Raw genomic sequence first — 8,916 nt, forward strand, 5'->3', positions numbered from 1 at the left:
TGGAAAAAGGCTGCAATGAAACAAAGAGTGAAAAATTTAAAGGGGTCTGAATACTTTCCGTACCCACTGTATATTAAAATATATTCTCCCTCTCAGTCCTCTTGCTGCCTTGATGAAGGCTTGATGGTGGGAGAGAATTTACATTAAAAAAAAAGATCTTTCTGATGTTGAACTGTCGCACCAGGGACGGCTGACTTTTAACTTAACCTTTTTATCTTAGTGCATCTTTTAACATCATCGTTGAAGCTGTGTGTGTGTCAGGCTGGTAGTGAGGCAACCAGAGGCCCTTTCTCCCCCCCAGAGGAGGTTTGGCATTTAAAGAGTTAAATGTAATGAGATCCTGCAGCTATTAACAGTTTACAGAGATCTCCAACATCTGCTCCCAGCAGACCAACAGCAGTTGTCTCCCTCCCTCTGTCCCCACTCTCTTTCTCACACACACACACACACACACCTGTCACCAGCCCTCAGAACACTGTGAAGTAGCTCCCTGACAGCAACTTTTAGCATGTTAAGTATGCATGAATATCTGCTGATGATAAAGTTTTGCGGCTGCATTGTTAGCCCCAAACTGCCCTATTATGGAAAAAATAAAATTATAATGAAGATTATTTTGGTCAATATTGAAATCTTCTGGAAAAACGTTGCATTTATTGAACTTCAAAAACACATAAGCAGTTAAACAAATCAACAGTGACAACACCTTGAACCGGGAAATTTCCCTTAATACTTAATACTTCAGAACAAAATAAGAGTTTACTCACAAAACGTCATGTGTAAAATAATAATTTTTCTCAGGTACAGCCAAAATCAGAATTGCGATCAAAATTGGATTCGTGAAATGAATCCCAAACTGAGCCGTCACTGCACTTTTCCCTCAAATTCCTAAGTGTCTTTTTGTGTAGAAAAGGACTGCAATAAAGTGTAAAAAAACTAGAAACACACACCTCCAGATTCAGGGACAGTTTTTTTTCCACAAGCATAAAATCACAAAAAAGAACATAAGCACTTATCATGTGCAATGCATGTAAGTTTTCATCTTTTTCATATTCTCTGAGCCAAGTTCTTGGTTTAATGTGTGTGTTTTTTTTATTTAGTTGTATGTGCCTATCGCTCAGTTGATTTCCCTCTCCAGCACTAACCCTTTTGTACACTCCCCTGCTTTAACTCCTATGGGATGTAGCACAGTTCTACTATGTATAGCTTACCATCCATAGTATGCCTTTACAGCGTATGTGAGGAACTGTTGGCCTTGTACTGCCCTGTGTCAGGGTGAGCTGTGACATTAAGATGTCAACAAGCCACCGAGACAAATTCCTGTACATTCTCCGCTCTGTATAGCCCAGCGGGGCGAGCTTGGCACCGTCCACTGCTGTGGGGTGAGTTCCCACTGTGGCCACCCATGCTGAACGTACAGGCTCTCGTGGTGCTGGTGAAGTCTGTCGGTGTCCAACCAAACAGGACATGTTATATTTGTGCTGTACGTTAACTTGGACACAGGCAGTTGTCTTCTTTTTTGACAACTTGATTAGTTTTTTGGGCTCTAAATTGTCAGAAAATTGTTTAAAAAATGTCAAAGTGTTTCCAAAAGCCCAAGATGACATCCTCCAATGTCTTGTTCTTAAAGATATTCAGTTTACTGTCACAGACAGAAGAACCTTGACTATATCCACATATAAGAAGATGCAATCAGAGAAGTGTAACTTTTTTTTTCTTCATAAAAACAAAAACTTAAACCGATCTATCGCTTATCAGAATAGTTGGCGATTAATTTAATAGTTGACAGCTAATCAATCAATAGATAAATCTTTGCAGCTCTAGTTTTAATGCCATGCTTTGAGCTTTCCTACACCCAATCAGACTTCCTTAAAATCCTTTTTTTTATTGCTGCCCTTTAAAAAGAAAGATGTTTTTCAAAGGGGCAGTTTGCCTTAATCACAAAAAAATCAAATTTTTGTACTACTTACCTTATCAGAACATACCGAACTGACTCCTTTAATTCACTTCCAGTAAACCTGGCCTTAAATACGTTGCAGGCTTTATGCTTTAAAGCCACCTAAGCCTACTTGTCATTGAAACAAACTCCTGCCAGTGAAAAATATTCATGTTCTGATTACAACGTGCAGTGCATTGTTGTACTAAAAGACATCTGCAAAAGACTGTCCTTTGTCCGCTCAGTTCATTCTCAGTGATCAAGCTTTAGTTGAGTTCTGCTGGAGATGAGGCGACTGAGCCCTTACTAAGACACTTCTCTGGTTTCTCTTACCACGGGGCTCACTCTCCGTCCCCCCGTGCTCTGAGCTATGTGGATTCCCATCAGCCAATTTCCCTCATAATATCTGTCCTTATTATGATTTCATTACAACTGATGGTATCTCCTATCTGGAACAAATCCAACTCTACAGCTACCTTAAATGGAAATGCACCCATTTACCACAACCCGAGTGTCCCTGGGTCAAATTTGACCCGTTTTCAAAGTTCTAGCAGCAGTAGTGACCAGGTTGGCTCGGTGGGTAGAGCAGGCACACGTGTCCTGAGAGGTTTCTGCCTCAATGCAGAGGTCCAGGGTTCGAATCTGATCTGAGACGATTTCTTGCATGTCCTCCCCACTCTCTCTCTCTCTCTCTCACTCGCGCGCTCTCCCGTTTCTCACCTAGCTGTCCTATCAAATAAAGGCGGAAAAGCCCCAAAAATAATCTTTAAAAAAAGAAAGAAATAGTGGCAGTAAGTTGGTGTTAGTTTTCTTTATACTAGTGGTAGTGAAAAAGACAAAAAGCTCAGAAATTGTTGTAAACAAGTGGTAATTTTCAATTATGATCCGGACGGACAGGAACAAGTTGCATCGTTGCCGGTAAGACAACACAAGCCTGAGTCTGGTAGAGATATAAGATTGACGTTGGCAGTTATTGAGACGTTGCTTTGTGTCTTTATTGAGACGTTGTGCTACTCCTCTTCCTCCCTCCCTCCTGTCCCGGAGCTGTTTTTTAAAACCTTTACCCTCAAATTCAGTTAGCCAGTCACCATGTGGCCGCTGTTGGCCTTGAGGGAGGTGAACGGAGAGGTCACCCTCTATACAACCTGGGTGCTGGGTGACAGACAAGCCTGTGACATGGCCTGGCTTTAGAGGGTTCAGGGGTAACAGCTCCACCCACCCTAATGTCAAAAACTCAACCCCATCACCACCATGAAAAAAATGACACAATGGAGATAAATGAAATTTGGTCGTCACAGCGCTCAATCTTTTAAAAAGTAGAATTCAAAAACTCATCAGAAATGTCTTTTTTTTTTCTTTCTTTTTAAAAGCAATGTCCCAGCTGCTGAAGATAATCCACAGACATTTTCACAAAAGAAATCAAGTCACATTATCTCCAATTAAGTTGAGTGATGTGCCCAATACCATTATATTGTTCCCTAATTTTTAACATGGTTATCCTTCACATCCACTTTTTCATCCTGCCATACGTGCATTAGTTAGTGTCAGCGTGCACTGCGTTTCCCAGAAATCACCTGTCAGTGAAACACTGAGAAGCTCTGCAGAAACATTTGAGGAAAAAAAGAATCAGACGCCCTGTTTTGTCTTTGTCCTGTCAGTCATGGAGGATAACGCTGCTGGTGCTGACGGCCATCATGGTCCATTTGGGATGTCTGCAGGAAAAACATCAAAAATGCATCATTTGTCTTCCATTGTGATTGTAGTTTCTAACGCTGAGTTGAAACCGGAAAATCCTTTTTTTTTTGTTACCAGAGCAATTAAATTCAATTTTATTCATATTGTCAAATTATAACAGAATTTAGTTCAGGACACTTAGCAGATAGAGGAGATTGAGACCACACAGTCATTTACAGAGACCCAACACTTCCCCCAACCTTCCGTCTAGCAGGGGACCGCTCTACCCCGGGATACCACATGCAGAAACCCCGGCCAGACCCTGGCTCTTGCTGGGCGACAGATTGGTGGAGAGGGCTGATGAAAGAGAGTCTCAGGCTACATTTACATTGCAACGTTTTGGTTAAAAAAAAGTCTTCAGTTTACACCTTAAACCGCACCGTTTCCGAGCCCCTAAGCCGGAGACATTTGAAAACCCTTCTGACCCGTTGTGGTTTGGAATCTGCTAGGTTGTGTTGCAGTCTCCAAAAAATCCACTTCAAAACTAAATCGTAGCAATGTAAATGTCAGGAAAGAATGAGTATTAAAGCGCCCATTCTGCTTATTTTCTGGTTCATAATTGTATTTTGAGGTCGTACCAGAATAGGTTTCCATGGTTTCATTTTCAAAAAACACCATCTTTTTGTTGCTGCAGATCCTGTTCTCACCCTGTGTGTTTGGGTCTCTGTTTTAGCTACAGGGTGAGACATCTCACTTCTATCCCATCTTTGTTGAGAGCTGCCCATGCTCAGTAGCTCGGTAATGATAGCATCAGCTAGATAACTCTTTCTCCAGCTTTGGTCTGTCCAAGGCAGGATTAGCTGGGAGACTTCTTCTAGACCAGGGACACATGTCGAATACCTGCAGAACAGGGACAGGAAGTAGTTCTTTTGGAGATTATGGTCAACTAATGGGTGTTGTAGCAGTGTTTTGCCATTGAGAACAAGCTAGCTTGGTAGAGCTAGCATGCTACAGTTAGCCACCTCTTTTCTAGTGACGTTGAAAGCCGTGCAGATGTTGAACAGCTCACCCGGAGAATAAAGACAGGGGACATTCAGAAACCGGATCTCACTCAAAACAGCATGAATAGTGTTTTTTTTCCGAGTTTGTATGCGTGTGAAAGCACCAGAGACACAAAATAACACCCCAAATCCCCCAAAAATGTATTTTTTCATAATATAAGCACTTTAAGTCTTTCATGAACCGGCTGAAGATTGAATCGTCATTGTGTGGACAGACACATGAAAGACAGAATGCGGTGCGATATGCAATCTATTGTGGGGGCGGACATTTTTCAAGTCGTGCCGCTCCCTGTGATGCGTTCATCTGGCAGGGTCAGGGGGGTAGATGGGAGGGCACCCTGAGTCCTGACAGCCTGACAATGGCCTTCTAAAGACTCTATTCCTCCAACTGGGTCCTTAAGGTGAAGCGATCTTCCCCCGGCAATCCATATGGAAATGACAAGATCATTTTTGACTCGACAGCCGTGGTTAATTCCGGCTGAATGACTCGCGAGCGACCGTGTCTGATTTTCAAGGTTTGGACAGGTGACTTTAAGTGACTTGCTAACTGATGCAGATCGGCGCAGCGTAGTCCTCTGCACTCAGCACTGCCTACCAGCACAGTTTGTCATTGTCTCTAAGTGCCTTCGGATCAGCACAAGTGTAAGAGAAAGCAGTGACTGAGGGGGCCATTAAGGTCCATTACTCCCCCACAAAAGTACCTCCTGTCTTCACACTGGAGTGGATGAAAGGGGCTTTTCTGAGGATGCACCGTGTTCTGCTTTGTTGCTCAAAGACAACCTTTCTGACAAGACGTTTTATTTTTTTACAGATAAATATTATCTCATCAGGATCACCTACTTCTGAGGAAGAGGATCAGGGCCATATGTGAAAAAATGTATTTGAGTTCTGAGATTAAACTCAATTTAAATACCTTTTTCACATATGGCCCTAATCCTCTTCCGCATCCTTCAGAACATTTCTAATATTCAGTTGTATTTTTTAATAGACTTATGTTGGCTCATTTGTGAAGGATTTTCTGTTCTGAAGTTTTTAAGGACATCTTGGGGCAGTAACGTTTCCTAGAAAGCGTTGGTGCAGGTCACATGGTTTTCAGTGGACATTCTTAATCTCCCATGATGGTCTAGTTGCTTTTTCCCATGCTTTTCCTCTATGTATTTCTGGGGGAGAATGCTATTACTACTATTTCTAGTTAGCATTAGTTAGCAGGTAACACTTAAACTGGAATTATGCAGAAAAGTATCATTAGAATATCTCATTTTCAACAACTGCAGTACAGAAATGTCAGTTTTGGTAGTACAAGCGAAGCACAAATCAGACAAATCTTCAGATAATCCAGTCTTACAGGCTGGGAGAGTTGTGCCACACTAACATCTTCTCAGTAGATTCTTTTCCATGAGCGTGCTGGAGGTTGCTCAGACATTCAGTGCTATCTAACAGGCGCTATGTAAGTCTATTGAGATGCAACACAGAGGACTAAACGCTACGTTTGTTGAAAGTAAATGAAACGGCAAATAGGATGTGTGGCTCATTTGTAAAATGGAAAATTAAATTCCAGCAGGGCGATGTGCCGGAGCATTGTGCGCCTTCCCAGACAACTGTGGCGCTCGGAGCCTCCTCCATAATGGAGGGGCAGGACCTAAAGGTTAAAGTTCCCCTCTCTATTGAGCCATCAGACGGAGGTGGGGAGAGATGGGCGTGTCGCCAGCCTATTGAGCTGGCCCGAGGCTTTGACAGCCAAAGGCAATGCTGTTGTGCGCCGCCACATATGGTGGAAGGGATTTTTATTGTGTCCATGCTAAACGGCGGCGGCACAAGCGAAACAAAGGCTGACAATGTAATTATTGTGTTTCATTTGGTCCAGGTCGCTCGGTGCTCCAACTGATTTTTCAATCCCTGTTTTGACAGGTTTCCAGAGGCAGGGCTATTAAACTGGCTCCACACTGTTACTTTTTAAGACTTTAAGCACTTTAAATCCTTGTTTTTCCAGTCCAGATTTTAACACAGCCTGGATTGTGAGTCTCTGTAGGCCGCGTAGGAATTTCTACACTTTGCAAGATTATTTTTGGACCCTTTTTAATTTTAGACCTTCCACAGTCATTCACCCCCCGTTTCTCCCCTGCCGTTTTTACCCAAATACACCAGGGGATATCACAAGTTAGATTATCCAGTTTATTTGGTTTTCTCACCCATTCCTTTTTCCTTTGAACTCTCAAATTTCCAATTTTACAGTCTTTTCCTCTATGTTGTACAGAGAGCCAAACCCAGGGAACAGACCCAGAAACTCTGCAAGCACTAATAGCAAATCCTTCGGGCGGCATCTATCTGTTTCCACTTTCTCTGTAGGTCAAATTTGACGGTAGCACGGATCCGGGCCACTGGTCCGCTCTGACACTGTCATAAATTCTGCTAACTGGCCCCGCTGGTTCTGACAGGTCTATTTTGCGAGGTGAGGACGGAGGGTTTGGACTATTAAGGGAGCAGAGCTTCCTGTGTTTTCTCAGACAACTGCTACACTGCAAAAAATGTCTGCGTCTTTATGAACCGTTTGAGCTGGCTCGTGACTCTTGAATTCTTATTCAGATTAAAATACTTGAAAGAATTTGCCTACTGTGGTGAGAAAACTTCACAACTTTTTTTGCACTTTATTTGCCTGAAGATGTGTCATGCTGAATTCAATACGAATCCCAACATAATTCTCATTTCGATTTTCCTCTGTTTACACTGTGTTGGTTTAATGTCTCCTTCAGATGCACACTTTTTGCAGTGTGAAACTCCCCGTCCATTCCAAGGGCTTTGGCCCTTCTGTCGGTCCACCGCCAAAGCCCTAAAACCTTTAAAGCCTTGTATGACTCTAACGTAAGCTCCTTAATAATTTAATTCTGTTTGGAATCTGGCATGATTGGAATAGATGGGATTATCACGTTTGGGGAATAATGCTGCAGGTTCAACGGGGGTTAGCCAGAGTAACATGGTCATTAAAGCAAGAGGCATGTATGGCGAAAATGATTAAATATGCCAAGGGAAAGAAGAGGGGGAATTAAAGTGTGAATGCCCATTCAAAGGTAATAATTACATCAAACAGGGCAGTGGTGGCAGTTAAAGTCCAAATTTAAAATTAGCAAGACTATGAAACTCTTGCTAATAGTGACCACTGTTGGGTGCTGCATGGACCAAACCATTACATTTTGGAGCGGAGCTAAATCACGGGGTGGATACACACATTATTTTCATTTAAGTCATCAATGCGAGATAGAGCGTTGGTGCTGCATTCATGTGGTGTCTGAATTAAAGGAAAAATGACTTCCTTTCTGGGAAAATTCACGCTGTATTAACATTGTTGTATAGTTGCTTATTAACTTAAGTTATGGCCCCCTTTTAAAGTCTCGCTTTAGGACAAAAAAAAGTATTAGACTAGCAAAGCTTTTATAATCTATTTGGGAAGAGTACTCAATAATACATTAAATAACTTAATTGGGAAATTATCAAAATTTGGAGGTACATAACAGGATTTGAAAAATCTGCGCTGTGACAAATCTATCTCCAATTTGGGCGCTTTCATGCTGAGAGATTGAGTTAAAGGATTGCATGCTCCTCTACAGATTGTCTCAAAATACATGTTTTATTCAGCTGAAATTAAGCTGGGATTTTGACAGTGTCACCATATCACCAAGATCTTTCCTTGACAGCATCCATAATCATCAGAAAGTGAATGTAAAATCTGAATCTGCTAATAACTACAGTCAGAAGTACTTCCAAGTACCTTAACTTAACTCTTGTTTTGTCCTCCCGAGCAAAAATGTATATTTCTTGACGCTTTTCAAGTTTTTTCTTTCTTTTTTCTGCGCTCCACATTTTCGAAATTATACCTATTTTTTCAGTTATAAAAAGCTGAATTTCTAAATTATTTTGCCTAATATTCCAGATCAGAGGAACATAATGAGAGGATCACAGACTGGTACATGTTCAGGTTTAGTCAGGATACTATGCTGAGCGTTTCAGTGGAACCATCCGTGTAATATTTGTGGAAATTATCTTGAAAGAAACCCAAATTTCAGGTATAGAAACTTTAAAAACCGGTCAGGAGGGTTGAGAACAGTAAAATGTGCCTTCTCTGGCTTCAAGGTTTTTATGAACCGGAGACCTCAATAAGACCACCACTCTGATCACAGATCTGTTTGTGTTGGTGGTCTTGGACTCTACTGAGCATCAACTTCAGCTCGTATTTTACCACCTTCTCGTGCGTTA

General features: G+C 41.8%; 1 protein-coding gene across 14 annotated transcripts in view; it reads left to right on the forward strand.

Annotated features, from left to right (window-relative positions):
• Positions 1 to 8,916, forward strand: part of fgfr3 (fibroblast growth factor receptor 3) — a 69,629-nt gene that overhangs the window by 38,983 nt on the left and 21,730 nt on the right. The window lies entirely within an intron of this gene.

This window comes from Etheostoma cragini, chromosome 20, assembly GCF_013103735.1.
Source record: "Etheostoma cragini isolate CJK2018 chromosome 20, CSU_Ecrag_1.0, whole genome shotgun sequence".
Taxonomy (NCBI): domain Eukaryota; kingdom Metazoa; phylum Chordata; class Actinopteri; order Perciformes; family Percidae; genus Etheostoma; species Etheostoma cragini.